Below are 24,424 nucleotides of genomic sequence, written 5' to 3' on the forward strand. Positions count from 1 at the left end.
CCTGTTAATTATCCAAAGTCACTTTTTTTTTCATTTTTACAAAAAAAGCCCAGAAGGCTTCTAGCCAGCAAAAAAATTAGATAATCTCTTTAATAAGTAAAGTGTTAATTTTAATTGATAATTTATCAATTTCTTCAAAATGTCTCAACTTCATCAACCATTCGTCCATAACTGGTAGGAGTCAGATCTTCCCATCTTTATGCATACAATAATCTCACTGCTATGATCATATATTAAAATAATTTCCCATTACTTTTTTTGAACTCAAAATTTTCCAGTTCCTGATATCAGTATTTGTTTTAATTATTCCGCATAATGAACATTAAAAAAAACTTAAAGTAACAAGCAGTGTCTTGTTTCCCTACAGTTTAAACACTGTTTTTGTAAGGCATGCAGTTCAGATATAGTGCATGGTCATCTTGCAAATCATTGGCCTACTGAATGAGTTATCTGAAGCTATTTCAGATACCCCTGATATTTCTTTCTCTAAATAATATACAAGACAGAAAAAGAACTGACTTGTCTTTCCAGGTGTAGCGGAATGAGATAGTAGATCAGGCTATTTGTAAATGTTCCATTTCATAAAAGATTTCATGAAAACAAATAGAAAACTAATACAATAAAGGAGGAAATGGTATGGTGAAATCTGAACCAGTTTGCCACTGGTTCGCTGACTGTGCATGCAGAGTGCGTGCCAAATGCATGCTGTGTGCATGCACATGCACAGTGCACGCCAAACATGCGCTTCACACAGAAAAAGGAGGCTTGGGAAGGTAAGTAGAACAGTGGGGGGGGACAGCTGTGCCGCGTGATTTAGATTCACTAGAAAGCAGGATTTCCTGCCTTTTAGCGATTTTAAATCGTGCTGCACAGTTGATTGTCAGAAATACCAGTTCAGAGGAACCGGTAGCTTTTTTTTCACAACCGGTTTGCCCGAACCGGTAATTTTATTACTACCAGATCATTCGAACCGGTGCGAACCGGTAGCTTTTCACCACTGTGGTAGACTATGCCAAGACAGCAGTTGCTCTTTCTATATGCTTGACAGCCCTCTAAAATTCTGATAGACTTTTATTAATTAGCTACAAAGAACCTTCTCCTTCTCTTTGAAGGTCATTTATCCCCCCTCCTTTTTTTTTAAAGATCAGGTGCTTTTTATAGAAGGCTTAGACTGGGAGAAATTTCATTGATTCAGTATTAGCCTCTGTGAGCGTACAATTCAATAAACACTCCATAAAGGCAACAGCTGGTATCTGTGACCCCTGATATGAGATGGTTTTCCAGACTTATGCTCTCCCCTCTCACTACTGACACATGGAAAAGCTCTATGAGATTTACTTTGGCATATAATTTATTCACTCATTTTTCTCCCCTCTCTTGAAAAAGGTCAGGCAGTTTAATAACAGATGTCAAAAAGACACACAACACTGTAGAAAATATGCTTAGTATAACCAGGCAATGAGAAAAAAAATGTGATAGGAGACAGCATCTTTATGTTTGTTTTCCTTTGTTGAACACATTGTCAGCTTATAACTTAACATGTACAAAAAATGGGGATAGACCATGAACTTTGTGTGGAGATCCTGGATATTTACACAATAATCTTTGTAATATGCATGGGGAGTGGGGGGAGAGAATTGTGTTGGATAGCAAGTAGATTTATAGTTTAGAAAGAAGGTACAGAGGGGAAAAAAACCACTAAAGTTAGATTTGTCAAAGAAAATATTCTTGAAGCTGGTGCTTTTGTGCAAGAAAATTAAAAATAACATGAAATAAATTGGTGGTAGGAAAGCCTGAGTGATTTAGGTGTGACAAGAGTTAAGACCCATGACTGTCTGACCAATAGGAAAAGATAATGATGGGCAAAGTGGGTCTTTTAGATAAGGAATGATGTAAAATGCAGAATATGAAGTAGTGGTCATTCGGTTTATACAGTGGTGAAATCTAAAATTTGTTAATACTGGTTCTGTGGGCGTGGCTTGGTGGTGGTGGGGTAATGTGACTGGGTGGGTGTGGCCAATTTTTTTTTTACTTTTAAAACCATTTTTTCTACAACCTCTTCAGCAATCCCAGCTGAGTTGCCTGATCAGCAGAGACTTTTTTTCTTTTAAATGCCTCTGACGATCCAAGTTAAGTTGCCTGATTGGTAGAGACTGTTTTTCTTTTAAATGCCTCTAACGATCAGGCATTTAAAAGAAAAAATGTTTCTGCCTATCAGGCAACTCAGCTTGGATCGTCAGAGGCATTTAAAAGAAAAAAAAGGGGTTTTTTTTCTTTTAAAAGACTTTGTGGATTCCAGCTGAGTCACACGATCATCAGAGGCTTTTTTTTTTTTTTTACTTTTAAAAGCATTTTTTCGGCTGAAGAGGCGTAGAAAAAATGCTTTTAAAAGTAAAAAAAAAGCCTCTGATGAGGTGGGCGGGGTAAGCAAGTGGCGACTGGGCCGGGGACTGGTTCGGGGGTGTGGCCAGCCAATGTTATTACCAGTTCTGAGGATCCCAGCTGACTTGCCTGATCGGCAGAGGCTTTTTTTCCCTTTAAAAACATTTTTTCTATAACCACTTCAGCCGAAGAGGTTGTAGAAAAAATGCTTTTAAAAGCCTCTGATGATCCCAGCTGAGCCGCGTGATCATCAGAGGCTTTTTTTTTTTTTTACTTTTAAAGCATTTTTCAGCCAAAGAGGTTGTAGAAAAATGCTTTTAAAAATTAAAAAAAAGTCTCTGATGATTGTGCTGCTCAGCTGGGCATGGGGGGGGGCAGGGATTTTTGCTACCGGTTCTCCGAATCACCCGCTTCCATCGCTACCGGATCGGGTGATCCAGTCTGAACCGAGAGCATTTCACCCCTGGGTTTATAGGTTCAGAGCAGGGGTGGGTTCTACTTACCTTTACTACCGGTTCACAGCAGGGCTGCATGCACGTACTCTTCTGCGCATGCATGGAAGCATTTTGATGACGTCGGGGTCGGTGGGCGAAGCCTCCCGCCAGTTTTACTACCGGTTCTATAGAACCGGTGCGAACCGGGGGCAACCCACCACTGGTTCAGAGAGCCAGTACATACAAAGTTATATTCTAACAAATTATTCACCCTGGCTTCTTCTTGTAGGTTTTTTTTTTATTCGCAGCCAAGGAGTATTCTTCCCCAGCTAAGGAATAATATATCCAAGGACTTTTATTTCTGCAGCTGTGTAAACTGGATTGAAACTAGATGTTTTTTGTTTGTTTGCTCACTAATGTGTTCATGTGTGTGACTTGTTTCTGAGATTCCATTGTACTAAACCCAAATGGGCTACTTTCCCTTGGATGTATAGCTGAGGTTGACATTATTCCTGACAGCCTATGTATGAGCTTGAAAACATAATTGACATACTATGTGCTTCAGGCTCAGAAAACCCAATAGCATATATACAAAGCATGACTGCCAATAAATTAGCCTTTGATTTGAGCCTACCTTCCCATTTCACCTCTTCCAGAAAATCAAACATGTACATAACAAGAGAGCTACAGACAGAAAAAAAATATGCTTCAGCCTTTAAGAACATCTTCATATAGATGCGCAGAGTTTTCAAGTAGTCAGATAAACCTCATCCAGAGATAAAGAGCACTTTATGGTTTTTAATTGCATCCTAACCTTTCATTAATTGGGCTCTGCGTAACAAACAGCCTCACCATAATGGCTCTGCAGCCTCTGTGCAGAATGCAAATGGGTATCAATCAAGGAAGAGGTACCTGAGAATCACAGGCTGGCATTCTCTACAGGAGCTAATGGGATCATCAAACACAATGGATGGCCTCCAATTATCCAGCAGCCTTTTGTTTCATTTGGAACTACTTTGGAGGCAAGTGACCCATGAAAAGCAGACAGATCTGCCAGAATCCCTGATGTTGTGAAAGCTGTGCACAAATCCCCATCAGATTTGGCTCATGGGAAACCAGTTATACAAAACTGAGAATCAAATATATGGAAAGATCACATGAAATGCATTCCTCTGGGCCAAGAACCATGCAGACAGCAAGCAATAAAAATACATAATGGACAGGGAAGCAATTAAATGTATTCTATTGATGTGGAATATTTGACTTACATTTTTCCTAGGTGTTTCCAACCTTTTTTCCCTCACTCTCTGTAATATGTTCTACTGATTTCATTGGAATTAAGGACAATTCCACATTCTTAGACTTTATTCCCTATGGCAGTTTTGGGGATTGGACCTATCTATTTCAATTAGCTAGAAAAATAGATGCTGAAAGGTGTTCTGACTTTTCATAGGCTGGGAGATAAATTCCTATCACACAACAAAACCAAATAAAGCATTATTGTCTCCATGCTGAGATCTTTGAATAGACAGAATTCACATGTTTTTCTCAAAAAGGTTTCTCCCATAAAATCCTTTCTATATGGTAATACTATCCATCATTATTATTCTGCTTGTAAGTCCTAAGGAATATATATTTAGATGCCAAACAATTGTTTGATTTTCTGGCTAGATCTGGCACACAGATGGAGCATTTTGACCAATTAAGAAATGCAAATGGTCAACCTCCCCAAAGAGGATGGCTTTAGCTCAATGTCCACATCCTATAAAACAGTGAATTCAGTGTTCGAGAGGAAGAAATAAAATAGTAATAATCATAGTGCAGAGAAGATGGTAGGAGAGAAATAATCTGGCCTCCTTTGACATTGTTAGAGATTCAGGGTTCATTATTATTCTAGTAAGGAACCTTGCAACTCTAACAACATCCAAGAAGGCCCAGATTATTTCTCTCCTACCATCTTCTTTGCAATGAAATCTGAATGTGTATTGAAATAAAAAACATTATTCAAGTGTTAATGGAAAAGGACAACCATCCCATTTGGAAGAAGTATACCAATCGTTGGTCAAGGGTATATAACAGTTGCACTCTCTTTTTAGAACATCCAAACAAGCTCAAAGTCACAGGATTGAGATTTAATCTTCATCTGCTGAGCTATCTTGTGACTCTAATGTAATGTGCTTGATTTAGTGAATCACATATTATAAGATTTTTGACTTTGCTATTTTCTATAAAGTCTTTCATATCCGTTTGCCTGTAAAATGGAAAATCCTTCAGATTAATGTGACAACATTTTTGGTAAATAAGCCAAATGCTCAGTTGCCATTCACATGTGATAGAACTACACTTCCTGAAAGTCAAAGCCATATGGCCAATTTATCTTTTATAGATACTTTTTCAAACAGATACATCTAAATTCTTGTCTATCATGCCTTTTAAATATATCTTGTTGCAGGCATTTTCAGGAACAGCTACATCTAGAGAATTTTCCTATAAACAAGCCTACAACAACAAGCATTACATAATCTTTGAACTTTGACCCTTCAGATCTCATAGTTTGATGGATTTCTAGACCAAAGCATTTTCTTTATCAACAGTATTAGGGGAAAGTACTTTTATAAAAACATTTGAAAGTCCATGATCTAAGTGAGGAACAAGAATGTTTTATAAACTCCGGTTTTGGTATTAATAATGTGTCCTTTCTGCTTTTTAAAGTTCTTCCTATTCCACAAATAAGCATAAGAACTTGGCTGTCATGCTGCTAAATTAGAATGCAAGATCATAGTCCATAGTTGCACTAATGTTGCCGCCCTCTAAAAATAGATTTTAAGAATATATAATTGTTGGCAAGATTCTATGAAGATATATTCAAGAGATCAATCAACCAGTAACATTCCTCTCATCTCTTGACCAATTGACCTATATATGGAGTTCATTTTAATAGCTACCTAGTGTCTAATAGAGAATGTTATTTTTCCTAATTCATGTTGACATTTCATCATATGCTATTAAATAAGCGCCCCCAGAAAGAAGAAATAGAAATTTGCTTTAAAGGAGAGTATGTGCTCTTGTATAAAACAAGCTCCTGATTTATTCTACTGACAATAATTAATACAAAGAGAGAAAAAAAACAGAAAACATATCTGCTATATTTGATAGTAACACCAAACTAAATGACATGAAATTACAAATATAATGTGGTATTTTCAGATGTTTCCTTTACTATTATTAATTGATTAAATTAGCAATGTTATTACTAATTTGCTAATAGTCCCCTTTTCCCATTTTTAGGCATTTTATTACACACTATTTCTAGAACTATGTTTGTGTTGGCCTTGTAATGTGAAGGAAACAGGAATAAAAAAACTAGAATTAATCATTTTTACTCCTAAATATTTTTGTACCATCAATGGTATCAATGATATATCAAAGGATATTTCATGGCAGTTCTTGAAATTTAGCACTATAAAGACAAATAAGCAAACAAAAACAAATTAAAGGAGAATATTTGTAGCTCAGGGTTGACATGAGGAGTCCTTAGTGCTCCCTGAGCTTGCTTGTTTACTTGTAGATGTTTCATTACCCATACTAGGTAACATCATTAGCACTGATGTTTCACTACCTAGTTTGGGTAATGAAACATCTGCAAGAAAACAAGCAAGCTCAGAGAGCACCAAGGACCTCAAAAACAAATTAACCACAAACAGCAATAATGTAAAATCATATCTAGTGAAGCATCAAGGTAAAAATAGATACACTTGGAAAAGGAAAATTGTGATAATGAAAGCGGCCATACTCCATTTTTAGGGATTTGAAGGACACAGTAGAGAGGACAAATTCTGTTCAGAGTAGTAGCAATATTGGTCCTCTCTGCTGGCATTGTCCTTAGTTGGCTTTATGTTATTGTGACTGAGATGGATTCAGACTTCCTTCCCTAGTTAGATTATTCCTCCCTGAGCAGACCAAAGCTCTGAATCCACATTCCAGCCAGCTTTTCTCATATGTCAGTTTCCATAGTACAATTTGAATGATATAGAAAACACCTGATCAGGTCATCCAGGATTTTGATTCTCAGACCTACTTCCAGCCTGCTTGGAAAACTCCACGTTAGGTGAATTTGCTTTTTTTTCCAAAGTGACTGGCATAGAAATCATCCCTGCTTTTCCTTTGTGATCCCTGATCTTTGATTTGGCTGATTACTTGATTTGGCATCCTATGAGTTTTGGAACGTATTTGGACTATATTCACCTCTCTCCAAGTAAGGACTTTTGCTAAGCATTTAAATCACATTCTTGTTTGCTGTAATCTGCCTAAATTGTAATAAATCTTTTTGTTTCTGAGCATATGTGTGCATCAGTGGTGGGTTTCAAAATTTTTTACTACTGGTTCTGTGGGTGTGGCTTGGTGGGCGTGGCATGGGAAGGATCCTGTAAAATCTCCATTCCCTCTCCAATCCGGGGAAAGGTTACTGCAAAATCCCCATTTCCTCCCGATCATCTGGGGCTTAGCTAATAAGCAACTTCAGAACGTGAAAGTGAAATTTGTTCTTTAAAGGTCTGTGCTGCAATTGAGAATAAAATGACTACTCAAACCCATAGAAAACCAATGTCCTGAGGTTTCCTTCTCTGGGGCACAAGTGGGAAACCTTCTGTCTTCATTTCATATTCAGTTTATCATACCTCCCCCAGAAGTGCAGGGAAGTGAAACTTTTAAACTTTTTAACATATTGGAGAAAGGATTAAGAGGTAATATGGGTACCTTAAGGCTTATTAGTTTTTAAGGATTTCATTTATCCCTTAGAACTCCTGAATCTCTTCATAATATAACCCAGCATTGCCTGGGTATTTATTTATCCCAATCCTGTATTAGACAGGAAGAGCAACTTCACGGTGAGCCCTGATTTTGGTGAGAATTCAATTAGTTAAAAATGTTTTCTCTGTGCCCCCAGAAGCATCAAGTAAAATGACACCACCTTGTTGTTTTGCTAGTGGATCAATGGTCATTTGGTATGCTTTTTTCTGATCTTGATTTAGAAGTGACTTCTTCTTCTTGATATATGCACTAATCTGTTTGATGTTGTAGTTCTTTTCTGCGTGAAGTACGTTGTGTCAGTCTTGTAGTGGTGCAGGCAGGCTGAGTTGCAACCCTGTTGTATTAAAAATGTCTGGACCAAATGTAATTTCTAATGTTGGATTTTCCCCTTACCAGGGGGAAAATCCTCCTTGTGGAATACTATGAAGCAGTTATCACGGCAATTCCACTGTGCTGTACAATAGAAGCCATTTTAAGGCAGTACAGTAGATGCCATTTTAAGGCACAACAGGCTGTATCTTAACAGAAACACACACCCCGAAGGGTGTTAGGGGTGTCTTACCCCCACAGTATTTTTTTCCAGAGAGTAAGTATTCTGTGTACCAAATTTGGTTGAAATTGCTTGAGGCATTCCAGAGTCATGCTGGAATATACGTGCACACATACACAGAACCATTTTTAGATAGATAGATAGATAGATAGATAGATAGATAGATAGATAGATAGATAGATAGATAGATAGATAGATCAGCCAATTTTGGGAAACGAGCTCTTAGCATATTGTGTAAAGCCAGATGCAGTCCTTGAGCTGACTGATCTTTTTTATATCATGCTTTTCATGCATATATCTGTCTTTGTGAACCAGCCCTTCTTTTCCATTTCCGGAAGGTTGTGTTCCAGCATCACAGTCAATCATGAATGATGAACTTCCAGACAAGGTATTCATTAATAGACCTGATATATAATACCCGGGTACATAATGGAGTGTCTTATTTGAACTGCTGTTAAAAAATTTGGGGTAAATTCTACGGAACATAATCTGTATCAATTGAAACTGGCCATCAATCCCAGTATTGTGTGTACAATAAAAATTCTAGACTGACTATCTAAGGCTTTCTATGGTCTCAGGACTGCATTATTTTGGAAATTTCCAGACAATCAATCCATATATATTACTACCAAGGCCATTGTGATTTATACCTTTACTGTTCCCATGTATGTTGACTTTGCCTCCAGTATTATTCTTAGTATAGTAGTTTGAGTAACTTCACTTGAGAAGAAGAACATGAGTTCTTAAGGTCTTTTCTCTCTTGAAGTGTAACTCTTCTGAGTCAGCTTCAGTGGTTAATATGCTAAGTCTTCTTGATATTGGATTTTGAATATACTTCTAAGCAGAGATGAATTTAAAAGCCTCCTTTACCTCTCTTTAGACATCCCAACCTCTGATAAGTTAAGGTAGAAAATATGTAAGACAGTGTTTCTCAACCTTGATAATTTTTAAGCTTTGTAGATTTCAACTTCCAGAATTCCCCAGCCAGCATTAATATAATATTTAGATATTAGGGGTTTTTATAAAGCATAAGCAATGAAAAAAAAATGTGGTTAACAAAAATGAAGACAAAAACCCATTTTATTGGTTTTCTAGATAAATCAAACACCAGACAGAATACATTGAGTCTCTTTTGTTTATTAGGCAAGTCTTAAGACCTTTGCCTTGTTTATTACAATAATAGAAACAATGAATAATTGGAAATCTTCCATAACTAGTCTGTAAGGTGGACATAAATGAAATATATTACATTAAATAATTATTCCCATAAAACCTATAAAGGTTTTCATTTAACTGATTTTCCTCAGTTTTATTAATGGTGACGGTGAGAACATAGAACTTCCTTGATGCAATAAAGTTTGCTTTCTTTTGCAGACACAGCTTGGTTATGATTCAAGAGTTTATGGGATGCCGTGCTTTCCCATAACTCCCATTATGTAGGAGTTATGGTGAGCAGACATAAATTCTAAAGAAGTATTAGAAAACTATAAGAATATTTCAACAGTGGAACCAATTACCTGGACAGATGGAAGATTCCTCTTCACTGGCTTTTTCAAGCAGAGGCTAGATGTACATTTTTGGGGGGAAATTTTTCATTTGTCTCCCTCTACTAAACAAAAGTTTGACTTGATGCACTCAATGTCCATTTCCAGCTGTTCATCTCTAGGATCTGTGATTCTATGAACGCCTGTTTTGATAACAGAGTCAGGTAGTGTTGCTTTTCCCTCAATGTGCTTGGGCATGACAGATGAGAGGTCCTTCACAGTGTCCTTCCATGTGTCACAGCTGATAGGTACAGAGAGAGTCTTGGGTTACCAAGTCACCTCCTTTACTGATGACAGCCAGCCTCTTTTGGAAATCAGCACTGCAGTTCCTGAAGATCTAGGTTTAATTTTAAACCTGTCGTACATCTTATTTTCTGTGGTTGCATGTATACAATTGTGACTTCATTTTCTCATATTTTTTTTTACTTGAAGTATACTGGGAGGACAAGCGTACTCATTTCTTGAATTCCTCTTATCCTAACACAGTTGGGACTTTTTCTCAAATTTATTATCTCTCATTCTCATTTGTGTTCCTGAAGAGCAATAATGAGGCTTAAACAGTCAAGAGTTCACTATAGACTTATCCAGATTCATGATTTGGTCAATTCAGATGTCCAATTAATTAGATTCATGATTCCCTTAGTTCAGATGTAACAAGAGATTAAGCTTTATTGAAAATTGACCATGGCTATCCTACATGGAATAGCGATGCAGAATCTGAAGTTCTAGGGATGTACATGGTCCCAAAAGTTTTGGATACAGTCCTTAAAACTTTTGCTGAAAGTTATATTTAATACATTTAAAGTATATTATTATTTATATTAATATTAGTAATAATAATATAATATATGTAATGTAATGTAGTAATAAAATAAAATATATTATTTAAACTGCTTATTTAACTAATTCAGTTGTGAAATTGAAATCGAATAAGCATCTAATTTATTATAATTTAATTTAGACATGTTATTTTTGAAACTTTTTTTATCTTCCTTTCCTTTAGGAATGTGGATTTATCACGTTAATCAAAGATGAAGCATAGTTATCAGTTCGAGAAACTACTTTAACATATAAGCACAGCATTCAACTAACTATAGCGTATAACTCTTTCATTCCAGCACATGTAAAATCATCTCTTAGGTCTCACTTAGAAGCATTTTATGATATATAAAATTAAAATGCAGGGCTAGCTGCATTTTTATTTGTGCTTGGGTGCATTAGTGATCACCTGCATCTGTTTTTTGGTGGTACATACAGTTTGTGGCAATAAAGACCAAAGAAAGAAATGCCTGGGTACTCAGAATTTGGGACTGATCTTCAACGAACAAAAGGAGAAATTGGACCAAGAAACTGTAGATTCTAGATCAATTTACTAATGCCTCCACAAGTCTCATTTATTTATTTATTTATTATTTAAATTTTTATACCCTTCTTCCGAGGGACTCAAGACGGTGCACAGCCATAATAAAACATGTATATCCATAAAATTTAAAAACAGTTTAAAACATATTAAATAATTTGGCTATATATTAAAAACTAAAACACCCATTAAAATTCGTTCTTAAGCCAGCCCAGCCTGTTGAACGGCAAAAGGTACGTAGGTCAGGGATCATACGAATCTCTGGGGGAAATTCATTCCAGAGGGCAGGTGCCCCCACAGAGAAGGCTCTCCCCCTGGGGGTTGCCAGTCGACATTGTTTGACTGATGGCACCCTGAGGAGTCCCTCTCTGTGGGAGCGTATTGGCCGGTGGGAGGCTGTCAGTGGCAGAAGGCGATCTCGTAAGTACTCAGGTCCTAAGCCATGGAACGCTTTAAAGATGGTAACCAGCACCTTGAATTGCACCCGGAAGACCACCGGGAGCCAGTGCAGCTCACACAGGAATGGTGTTACATGGGTGCACCGTGTCGCTCCCATAATCACCTGCGTGGCTGCATTCTGGATCAGTTGGAGCCTCTGAGTGCTCTTCAAGGAGAGTCCCATGTAGAGAGCATTACAGTAGTCCAGACGGGAAGTGACAAGGGCATGAGTCACCATGCATAAGGCATCCCGGTCCAGAAAGGGACGCAACTGGTGAATCAGGCGAACCTGATAAAAAGCCCTCCTGGCCACAGCCGTCTCATGATCTTCTAAAGAGAGCCGTGCATCCAGGAGGACGCCCACGTTGCGAGCCCTCTCTGAGGGGGCCAAGATCTCACTCCCAATAGTCAGCGATGGAGCCAGCTGGCTATACCGGGACGCCGGAAACCACAGCCACTCGGTCTTGGAGGGGTTGAGTCTGAGCTTGTTTCTCCCCATCCAGATCTGCACGGCCTCCAGGCACCGGGACATCACGTCAAGGGCATTAATTGGGGTGGTCCGGGGTGGAGATGTACAGCTGAGTATCATCAGCATACTGATGGAACTTCACCTCAAAACCATGGATGATCTCACCCAGCCGCTTCACATAAATGTTGAACAGGAGGGGCAAGAGGACCGACCCTTGCGGCACCCCACAGACAAGGCGCCTTGAGGTCGACCTCTGCCAACATAGACTGCGTACAGTCAGAGAGGAAGGAGGAGAACCACCGCAACCTCATTCCTAACCCCTCCAACCAACGCAGCATGATACCATGGTCGATGGTAGCAAAAGCCGCTGAGAGGTCTAATAGGACCAGGACAGAGGAACAACCCATAATAGACCATCTTGATAAAGTTTTTATTGCAGTCCTATAAATGGACATTTTGGATTTTTTATGCCTTTTACATTTCCAAGTAACTTCATTTCCATTCCATTTATTTTGTCAAAGTGTTTTTTTTTAATCTTCATCCATTGACACTTGAGTTCCTTGTCAGTTTTTTTTCCTTTTCAATTAACAACTTGAAAGAAAAACAATGTTCTCCAAAATGAACGGCCACGTAGAGCCAGTACTTCCATCATTCAGTAGCAAGACAGTCCATTATTTTCCTTGGCCTGAGCATTAGGCATTTCATAGTGTGCAAACTGAATTCCATTAGGTAGTGTTAATAAGGTGCCTCTTCTTTGCAGTCCCTAAAGATGGAGAATGCACAAAGAGATAGGCTGTAGAGTGAAGGCTGTCAGATGATAGAAAGATGGAAATGCTGGAAGGGAAAGGGAAGATGGATAAAGAAAGAGTAAAAATGGAAATAGATTCAGAAAAAAGTCCACAGCAAATGTCTCTATTATGAACCAGGAAACTTAGAAGACCATTTTTACTTATAGATAAACCAAAATAAAGAAATTTCATGCAGGTATTCTCTAAAGGCAGAATTTCTGCCTAAGAGCACGAGGCCCAAGCCACAAAAGATATTACTAAATTGTAATGTTTAATATTTGGGGAAAGTCATTTTAGTCCATTGGTATTTGGATACCCTGTCAATTGGAGAAAGTGAAGGGAAATTGTGACGTAAGACTGCACCCTATCAACTATATTTAAATTTAATTAATTAAATTTTCCTTTTTATAGTGAACCTATCACTGCTTTTTGAAAAAAGGCTTCCTTTATCACACTCAGAGGCCTATAGCAGCCCTCAGCCATTAGGAAAAAAAAGTGTATGATTTACATGCCCCCTATGTTAGAGTCAGAGTTAGAATTGGACGTAAGTGACCTTTCAAAGATACTCCATCAAACCTGTAGGCAGTAAAATAAATGATTTTCCTGAATTTCTTTTCAGGTGGGAGATTTGCTCCTTTCAGTGAAAACAATACTGCTCTTTAAAAAGAGAGAAAATAGTACTACTACTAAAAAGATCCAATTGTTAGGAAAATTTCACATTGCAGACAGCTCCTTCTTTTGGACTTTATTTTTAATTTGTTTAAAGAAGAAGCACCTGAGGCCCTAAAGTACTGAATTGAGTTGACGTTGAGATGCTGGATCATCTGAGAAGTTGGTGGTTGCCATTCACTGAGGCTTGTGTATCAGAAGCCAGATTTAGGATAAAGAGAGCCAGTATAATAGGGGAAAATGAGCCAAATGTTAGGAGAGACACTGGATTAGATGCCCTAATTAACTATATACAGTCCATCATATCCTCTACATGCTGCTGAGCTGCATCTTTCAGTTGGCCATTCCTGGGGTAGATTCAATGGCTGAAAGGAGAAGGCAGTATAAGGGAAGTTAAAGTGATTCTGGCAAGATTAATGTCAGGTGCAGTCAACCAGAACAATGGACATATTGTACGTAAAGCAGTTTCTTTATTGTTGTTTTACCAGTTCACAAGAATCTCATCAGACTGTTTGCCTTTCCTTGGGAAATGCTTGATATAGTTCTAAGTCATACATTTTTCTCTCCCCAATAGAATCCAAACTGGAATATCTCTTAATTATCCTATCAGAGCCATTGAACTCACCACAGTTGTTAAGAGATTTTCTAGATGGGTCGTTCAGCAATATCTGAGGAATTATAGATTCCAACATGGGAGACTTAGAAGACTACAACAAGAAGGCATGTTTTATTCTTTTTAATCAGATTTTGTTTGCTCAAATACTTTTATCAGGTAGATGGACTATATCCTATTCTCATAAGCAGAAAAAGCTCCTGGAATGATAAATCTGAGACAGAAACTCTGAAAGTCTGAGACAGAAAAAAGCTAATTAATTCCCAGTGCTTTCCCATCTCTAGCTTTAGCTCTTCGATAAAAAACGTGACAGGTTGGCCTCCTATTAGTGACCTATCTACTTGTTCAAATCGGATGGGATTTCTTAGGGGTTTTGTATTTATCCCCAATTTTTCCACTATGGCCGGACTGATGAGGCAGCAGGTACAGCCCGTATCTATGATGGTCTCTATGTTCTCTGTTCTGGGTCCCTGTTCTGGGCACGATTAGTCTCGCTTTTATTAGAAAGGGGTGGATGGTTTCACTTACCATTGGGTTATCTTCTTCAGTATCTTCACTTTGTATTATTAGCATGTCAGGGACTGGAGTTCCTTCCTCCCCCGTAGCATTGGGGAGGGGGACCTCCACGGCTTGACAGATGAACTTCCCCTTCTCGACTGGTCTTCTGCAGGCTTTTTTCAGCTTGGCTGGAGTGGGCGCTCTCACTTGTGGCACAGGGGCTGGTGCCAAACACTCCAAGGTTTGATGGCCCTGTTGTCCACATCAGAAGCATTTGATGGGATTGGTCGCAGTTACGGGGTGGTCCGGTGACTAAGTTGTCTCTTGGGTTGTTTCTCTGGTGCAGCTCAGTGATGCTGTCTTATTGACAGCATCTGCAATGACCACCTGGTACCACTCATGGATTAATTCTCCTGGTGCTCTGCATAAACATATTTTCAATAATTCCTCATCCAAGCATTCTTTGAAGTAATGCATGAGAATCCGTTCGGGCCAATTTCTTAATCTCCCTGCTAAGTGGTGAAATTCTTGCACAATTTCTTTTGTGGCCTGATCCCTTTGCTTCATCACTTTTATGCCTGTGTCTGCTTCTTGGGTTCGAGAGGAATCCTCAAATTGAGCTCGGAGTTTTCTCAGGAAGTCATCTACATTGTCTAACTCTGGGGCACCTTCATCATGGAGTTGGGTAAACCACTCAGATGCTTCATCTTCTAGGTTGTCACCCAAGATGGAGACAATCTTGCTATCATCATGGAACTCATCCCCATGACAATTGATGTAAGACCAGGCTCGATTTAGGAAGAAAGCAAGCTTGCTTGCGGCCCCATCAAAAACCAGCTTAAGGGATAGGGTGCGTTCACTCTAGCAGGAGGCGGTTTGGTTGTGGGACCAGTAATTTGGCAGCTATTCTTTGGTCCCGGTCTCACAGCCATCCTAGGCCAGGATAAAACACCCATCCAGGGGGTATTTGGTCAGCTGGTGGGAACCGTAACTGTGGAGGAGGGCTGGTTCCTCAGTGGTATCTCTGCTGGCTTCACTGACTGGTATGAGACAAACTTGGTGCCGGAGGGCTGGCTGCTGGAGCTTCTCCTGGAAGGGCTTCTTTCGCTGATCAGTTACGTCAAACCCAGGGTTGATGGGCTCAAAGCTCGGGTAGATCGGTCCTTCTGGGGAGGTATTTGCAGTGCTAGTTGATCGCTGGCTCCTGGCCAGTATTCAGCTGCTCAAATTGGTCCGGTAGTCCCTCAAACGTCTGGCTGCACACCACAGTTTGATACTGCCACTCTCCTGTCTCACTTAGATCGATTACTCCAGTTTATCTCCATTCTAGCATAGAAGCTCTTGACTCTCAGGAAGAGATGAGGGAACGATCCATCAGCAGGTTTGAAAGTGTCACTTGTCCCAGTAGGTCCCTCTCCATCAGCTGGATCCCATCTATGGGTCCCCAATAGGCTTGGGTCTTGGATGGATGTCCACCTGGCATGTGATATCCTCTACCACAGTGGCGAGCCTGAAGTAATACCTAATTCCTTTAATAGCAAGCCTAAAAGCTAAGAAAAGAATAGACAAAATACAATAAAAAATGGCTACACATAAGTCATCTTCAGGAGCGACAGATAAGACTATATCCTATTCTCATAAGCAGAAAAAGCTCCTGAAATGATAAATCTGAGACAGAAAGTCTCTAACCCCACAAATGGATCCATTGCTCCTCAAGTTTTCTGTCATGTATAAATAGTTTTGTTTAGAAAGCTTAAAACAGTCATGAAGTCATATTTGTGGCCTAATGTGAAGAATAACTAGTCCCCCATTCCATGCTTAGAATCTGATTTGACTACAGCTGCTTTTTATTTTCAACAATCTCTGTGGACAGCCAGACTGTTTAAAGGTGTGCAAAGCAAATTCAAACAAAAGAGGAGTATAAACCAAAAGAGGAACAGTTGGATGATTGTTCCTGCTCTCTATGGCACTCAATTCCCTTAGCCTAATAACAGGGTCAGGTTTGTAGAAATGCATGAAATGTGCAAGTTGTTTCTTAACTGTACATTATAATATTTTTGGTAGAATGTACCTCTAAAAAAGCACAGAATAGGATAGTTAAGACAGCTAAACTTTACAGTTTAGTTTGAAGGTTAATTCAAAGAAAATGGCAAACAGTTGTTTGATAACATTATCTACAATGCAGAGACAATGAATCAATGCAAATTATTTTCCAGCAACCACATAAAAAACAGACCCAAGAAGCAAACTGAAATGCCAAGAAGAGAAATCTTTTTGCACAATTCAATTGATAATAAAATTACAAAAAGTATTCCTTTAGGGTGTCTTGGTGACTACAGCTGGAGATAACCTTTTAAAAAGAACTGGAGTATTGATGGCCACTACTAATGAAGACAGAAAGAAACATCTAATAGTTACAGATGATCAGATGCAATAGAGGAGCAGGAAGCAAATGAAAAACAGTTGAGCAAAATAAAACAAGAACAGTTCTCTTTTGCCCCTTGATTCATAAAAGTCCTTAGAATATGTGGAATATATGGACCACAGATCTTTAGCTTTTGTCTGACCCTTTGTGTAATTATTTATCTAAGCTAGTGGTCAAAATAGTTTTTACCAGGGGTGGGTTCTAAAAATTTTTACTACCAGTTCTGTGGGCGTGACTTATTTTGTGGGCGTGGCTTGTTGTGGGTTAATGTGACTGGGTGGGCATGGCCAACTTTTTTTTCCTTTTAAAAGCATTTTTTCTACAAACTTAAGAGGTTGCAGAAAAAAATGCTTTTAGAAGCTTCTGATGATTAGGCAAGTCAGCTGGGATCGCCAGAGGCTCTTAAAGGCATTTTTCGAAGAGGTTGTAGAAAAAATGTTTTTAAAAGCCTTTGAGATCCCAGCTGAGCTGCGCAATCATCAGCGGCTTTTTAAAAAACTTTTAAAAGCATTTTTTTCAGCCGAAGATGATGTAGAAAAAATGCTTTTAAAAGTAAAATAAAAAAAAAAGCCTCTGATGAGGTGGGCGGGGTAAGCAAGTGGCGACTGGGCCGGGGACTGTTTCAGGGGCGTGGCCAGCCAATGTTATTACCAGTTCTCTGAACTACTAAAAATTTTTAGTACCGGTTCTTGTGAACCTTTGCGAACCAGGAGCAACCCAACACTGGTTTTTACCTTGGGCCAACATGTTCTTAAATGAAAACAATGTTAAGGCTAAGATTAACTTCTGTGAGGGAAAAATAAATTTAAACATTCTTAAACATATTTGTAACATTTGCTTTACTTATTATTTAAGGTTGCATTAGATACACATTTGCCTGCAAGTAGGATATGCAGAGCATTGAACTGCTCATCAACATATTGAAATTTTATCTCCCACCCTGCCCACATGCCTTGTCAGGCACTTTGCTTTTTAAATGAGTAACAGCTAATCCATTCTAAATTTGTCTGTCTAATTAGCTCTCTTCTTTCCTAATACAATGATTAAAAGCTCCCAAGGCAGCCTCACCTAAGTGTTTGCTAAATTTATCACAGAATAATATCTAATGGTTTTTTTTTTTTAAATGAATACAGGACCTACTGCATAAATGAATTTAAATCTAAATTTCCATAGCTTCTTAAGACTGTTTTTTTCCCTTCCCACTTCTCCAGCTCCTTTAAATTCTATAACAAGTAGATTATTGAAGATAATAAGCAAAGCTACCAGTTATAGTTCATCGGAGGCACTTCAGAAATACTTTATCAATAAAGGGGAGGAAACTATGCATTTCAGTATACTTCATTTCCATATTTTCACAATGTGTTAGAAGAAAACAGACAATAAAGTATTAAAAGATGATTTTTTTTGGATAATGCAGGTGCAGAGCTTAGTTAATACCTTGTGTTAATTTCCATAGGGAGAAGTTGATCTGAATTTTGGAAAGCAATTGCTCTAGTGGATTAGGTTTCACTACAAGGCCTACGTTTTTCAGGATTATGAAAACTGATTCTAATGTATAAATTCTGACCTATTTAAAAAGGAGGAAGGCTATGCTGAGGATGTGAGTTCTGTGGCCTGTTAAGAACATGAATGCATGAAAAGTGTGAGAAGGATTGAACAGTATAGGCTGTATTTGAAATAAAAGTAAAGATTAAGTAAGCTAGCAAAATGAGAACGGGATAATAAGAATACAAACATAAGTACATCAAGCATAAATAGTTTTAATGAAGCATATCTGTTCTGAATAAAACAAAGCAATGGCATGCTAAATCTGATCCTCATACAATATATAAGCAAAGGAACATAAACAATTTTTAACCATTATAAACATTTTTGAAAAGTGTTTCATTTTAATATTTTATGTTTCATAAACTCCCCCTACTCTTAAGACCAAAGTATGGGATCACATAGCTTTGCTTCATTCGGCACTTCAAGATTCAAAGCATCTCAGTGAGGAATCTCTTGCCTCCTCAGCTGAACAAAGAAAATCATTTCTGTGTACAAAATGCTCTATGAAGACAAATAATGCCCATCTTGCTTATCCCTGGAGAAAAAATGGCTGTAAATTCTACTCAAAACACATTGGCAAAGTAACTCATCTCTTTTAAGAATTATCTAGAGTCCCAGGAAATAATTTTAAAATTCTGAAAACTGTGGTGCTAATACATTTGGATAATGGGCAGTGAAGCAGATTAGTGGGTAGACCAGCAACTCATTGGAGTACAAGTCTAACTATTTGATCTGGAGATTTAAACTCTCTCCTACTATCTCTTCCTGGGCGCTCTTTGAAAAAAATCCTCAAGTGAGGCAGGCAAGGGTTCACTTTATCAAAACGTAGCTGTGAATAAAAGCACATTTTGTAAAACTTCAAGGGAGCCTTTTCCTTTGACAAAGGTTTGAGCAAAGCACCCCCTTGAAGCTGCTTCACAAAGCAAAATGTTTCAGTGTTGCTTGCCTCTCTCTGCTATGGAGGTCCTATCAGCTTTCTGAGCCCATTTCTACAGAGCAGTGATGGGTTGCCCCCCGTTCGCACCAGTTCTATAGAACTGGTAGTAAAACTGGCGGGAGACTCTGCCCACCGACCCTGATGTCATCAGAATGCTTCTGCGCATGCGCAGAAGAATGTGTGCACGAGCAAAGCGCGCAAGCCCACGCAGCCCCATTGCAAACCAGTAGTAAAGGTAAGTAGAGCCCACCCCTGCTACAGAGCTCATAACAGGGGAGGGATTGAAAAATTTCAGCAACTGGTTCACTGCCCAGTTGCTGTGGGCATGGCCATAGGGGCATGGCCTACTCGGCCTCCTGCAACATGGTGGGGGGTAGGCCCATTTTTCACCCCCCCAGGCTCCAGTATCCGGGGGAAAACCACCTCCCCCAGATACTGGAAGCCCGCCAGAGGCCGAAATGGGCCTGTTTCTGGACTTCCAGTAGACTCGTTTTTCACCCTCCCAGAGCCTCCGTGTGTGCTTTGTACTTACCTGGCACCCAAAACGGACCGTGTGGAGACTAATGGGAGGGGAGGGGCAGGATGGGCAGGGTCAGCTAGTCCTTCGAACAACCGGTTCAGTGAACCAGATTAAAATTAATATCCAGTTCATCAGAACTGGTCTGAACTGATTGAATCCCACTCCTGGCTCTTACCAACCAGAAGGCTAACAGGACTTTTCACTCACAGCACTGATTGAAAAGCTGAGCACCTTTAGCAATATGGTGCAGATTGCCTGGAATAACTTAAGGTGCACTAGAGGCCATCTAGTCGATGCAGTAGCCAACATGCTGTGGGCAATCCCAAAGGATCCACCTCAAAGCACTTCAGCTATCCTAGAGGAGAAGGCTGAGAAGAATCCTTCTCCAGCAGCTCTTGTTTGAAGCAACTTTGCGGTCACCTGAATTGTTCAACAAGATATATCTGGATCTCTATTTTACCTGGCTTCTGTGGCATGAAATTCTTAGATGAAGCAAATGCAAGTCACTTCACAAAGACCCAGGCCATTTCCTCACTAGTGTTTCATAGCATCTTCTTACATTCACTAGTCATTGCTGAAGTGATATAAAGCCTTTTCTTATTTAGAGGTATTAATACAATAGTTAGATGTTTCTGGAACTTGCTTTAAATCATTAATAAAGAAATGTCTTGAGAATGCAGCTTTCTACTTGTGTAATGATTTTGGAAATGGTGACTAAATGATATTACTGTATTGTTCCTAATAGTACAATCAGAGCAGTTTGATAATGGAAGTAATTATCTGGAGAGGAGGTAGGCTCTCTTTATTGGGTATACTTGAAAAAGGCTGGACAGGAATCTTTTATGGATACTTTAATTTGGGTTCCTACATGGAACAGGGGACAGGTTTAATTTGCTAAATCAGATGGGGGAGGGAAAGTTTGTTGATTCTGCTGTATAATTTTTGTTAGTGATGCTGTAGTTAACCAACCTGTTTGATTGCACATTACATTTTATGTGCACTGTTCATAAAAATAGTAATATTGAATATATGTTCTGTAAATTCTCTATGGAATTTACTACAAATTACTAGTACAAATGTAGTAGATTTACTACATCTTAGTAAAGCTCTTAGAACAGAAGATTCGTTCCCTCTTCCCACAAATATTGATAAACAAATTACACACATTTCTAATTATTCAGTTTTACAAAAAACAAACAAACCTGGAGTACTCAGCCTTTATGTCTAAAGAGCCTGAGCATATGAAGCAGAATCTATTTCTCCTGTGTAAAATAGCGGCACTGTTTTGGAGTTAGAATAATTTATCTTCTCAAAGATAGAGGAGAGAGAAAGCAAATTTTCTCAGTTTAAAAAGTACCGTAATATCTGCATCCACTCATCTACACACCAAGCTTTTCATTACACTCCATTTGAAGGAAAGCAGCAAATCTACTCTTCATAATTACAAAGGATGCCCACTACTGAAGAAATTAAGATTGCTTCTTACTGAGGATTTGAATTAGTTCAATTATTTCTTCTGAAGTCACCCATTAGGAAAATATAAAATCTGAGCTGAATATACTAATCAAATGTGTCTGATGGGTTATGTTGAATACAGCTCCCTTCCTTCTTCTTTCCTAAATTTCTTCTGTTTTTCACTTCAAGCACTACCCAATTCTTACCATATACATTTTAAAAACATGGTTTGGAAATGATCTGCCTATATGATTGCTAACATATAACATTCTGAATTGTGTCAGAACCAGGGCAGAGGTAGAATAGCAATAGCACTTATATACCGCTTCATAGTGCTTTTTACAGCCCTCTCTAAGCGGTTTACAAAGTCAGCATATTGCCCCCAATAATCTGGGTCCTCATTTTACCCACCTCAGAAGGATGGAAGGCTGAGTCAACCTTGAGCCGATGAAATTCGAACTGCCAAAATGCAGCTAGCAGTCAGCTAAAGTAGCCTGCACTATTGCACTCTAACCACTGCACCACCTTGAATAGGAGTTACAAACCATGTACAGCTTTATTATCTTACCAGCATGATAGGATATATTCAGTATAAAGATGTATGGTGTAAGTTGGATGGGAACTCACTGGATATCACCTATCAGGAGAAATACTTTCCAGAAAATAAATGCTCAGACTTTTGAAGGTCAAAATAAAAGTAGCGAGCTGACTATGATCAAAGAGACTTAATCTCAGTCTAAGCATGGGTTATTGGCTCTTTCATAGAAATGGTGTTCAAATTTGGGGTTAATGAAAAAATTCACTTCATTATATCCAACTTGTGCAGAGAAATTCTCTATAGAAGGGAGATTATGTTGGGGAGTAGGGTGGTATATTTATGACTGCAAAGTAGCATAAATGTCACAGTAAATACAGAAAAACTGTTCACATTTGTTCAACATTAAAATGATGATGTCTTTTCTGCCTTCAGTTGTGTTTCTTAACTCCAGACAGAAGTTAACAGAAAAGGCAATAGTTATCTTTATCTTCTCATTATGGAAAAAAATGTATAGGTCTCAATACCAAGCAGGATGACTACCACTCCAGCTTTTCTTCTGCTGTAAACCTGGGTCCTGCATGAGCACACAGGTCATTCCATCATATTTCATATATCCTTCCAGGTGTATTAAATACCACCTGCCTACGCTTGCCCAGCCCCATCCCATCTCACAACACATTAAGAATGATTGGTCATTATCTTTCTCCTGACAGCAATGAAGAAAAACAAAGATTGAGGGAATTCATGAATTTCTTTCCTTAACTATGAAAGTATGCACTTCTCATAGCCCCATTACTATCAGTAATGAAGACAGCACAATTTATGTTGATACACTTTTCTGCCAGCCAAAGATTAGTAGATACTACCTTAACATAGCTGTCTGTTTGATTCTCATTCTCCCCACACACACACACACCCATAACAAATCAACTAAAGATTTACTGGCATTTTATTACCTAAATCTATTTCATGACACAATCCATCTGTGATGGATTGTGTCCACAAAGGGGAAGGTGATGTAATGGCCTACAACAAAGCAGCAGTTTCCCAGGAAGGAAGAAGCACATTCCAGGGAGGGAGGTGGGACAAGAGACAAAGCAACCTGGAGCTGAATTAGTGACAGAGAAAGAGAGTTAGGATAGCCACTCCTTAGAACAGTGATGGCTAACCTTTTCTGGACTGAGTGCCCAAAGCATATGCCCCAAACCCCCAAAATGCAATGTGCACATGGCCCCCCTGCACGTGCCCCTCTATGCATGCATATGCAGCCCCCCGCACATGGTCCACCCCTGCACATGTGCACCCTGCACATGCCCCACACCCCCTGTGCATGCACACACAGCCCCTGCACGTGCCCCACCCCCACACATGCGTGGCAGAGACCTGAAGACCAGCTGGTCGGCAGGAAGCACGTGTGCATGTGCAGCAGAGCTGAACTGGGGTGATGGCTCGCATGCCATCAGAGAGGGTGCTGCATGCCACCTCTGGCATTTGTGCCATAGGTTCGCCAACACGGGTCTAGAATCTTTCAGAATATATCTATTAGGGTGAGAGTAGTAGAGGTTTAGTTTGGCAAGATTCTGTCTATTTGGTATCAGCAAAACAGAACTAGATTGTTCTATAATGTTATTATGTTGAATCTGACATTATCTCACACTAATGCTGCATATATCCTCATGGCTCCTGTAATGCTATCACCCTAGTGCAGCACTCCGTCTCCAAATTTGAACTTCCATGATTTAGTCTATGTAATAGCATATATTTTAAGAATTAATGGGACAACTATTTCCTTTTCTCACCATGTAGTCAATTAGTAGGAAAATAGGTACATGCCCTATGTAATCTGTATTTTTCATAAAAGTAATAACAACAGGCTTAGCCATAATTTCCAAGTGGTGAAGTATGTGCCAGGCATTTGTGTTGACAGCTTTGTTTGTTACTGTTTCTCAAACTTGGCAATTTGATGATGCATAACCTTCAATTCCCAGAATTCCCAAACCAGATTGGAAATCAAATCACTGGAAATCAAATACTAACTTTTGGGGCTAGGGAGAATGCACAAAAGTTCAATCCATAGAACTGTAGATAAAGAGAAGATTGTTCCCTTTTGGCAACTTCTGCCCAAAAATTATTTCCATAGGGCTTTTTCATTTAGGATGTGGGTAGTAAACCCTCAGAAAGCAACCCAATATTCTCTCTTGGCTGAAGAATTCATTTATTCTCAGAATAAATTTACTTTGAGAGCAAAATCCAGGTGCCAGTTTGACCTCCAAAATAATGAGGTTCCCTGGGTACTAATTAAAATGCTGGTTTTATTTCTTTGCTAGTCAATAGCATAAACAGCAGGCCATCAACATGCAAAGGGCTTGCTTTGGTGCACTGTGGATTCTCAAAGCCATTTTATAGAACACAAAGTTTGCAGAAGTACAGATTTATTCATTAGCTAA

The 24,424-nt window shown here is 39.0% G+C and overlaps 1 protein-coding gene and 1 long non-coding RNA gene across 3 annotated transcripts in view; both read left to right on the plus strand.

The window, feature by feature from the left end:
• The window catches only part of LOC148114557 (uncharacterized), a 29,376-nt gene extending 19,792 nt beyond the window's left edge, over positions 1-9,584 (plus strand). The window contains exons 2-3 of the long non-coding RNA XR_015733028.1: positions 8,514-8,563; positions 9,550-9,584. This is a non-coding gene — a long non-coding RNA (uncharacterized LOC148114557). The remainder of the gene's footprint in view (positions 1-8,513; positions 8,564-9,549) is intronic.
• KCND3 (potassium voltage-gated channel subfamily D member 3) overlaps positions 1-24,424 on the plus strand; it is a 344,280-nt gene that overhangs the window by 53,003 nt on the left and 266,853 nt on the right. The gene's annotated exons all lie outside the window — the stretch shown is intronic.

This window comes from Pantherophis guttatus, chromosome 3 (assembly GCF_059756535.1).
Source record: "Pantherophis guttatus breed Tessera chromosome 3, ASM5975653v1, whole genome shotgun sequence".
NCBI classification, from domain to species: domain Eukaryota; kingdom Metazoa; phylum Chordata; class Lepidosauria; order Squamata; family Colubridae; genus Pantherophis; species Pantherophis guttatus.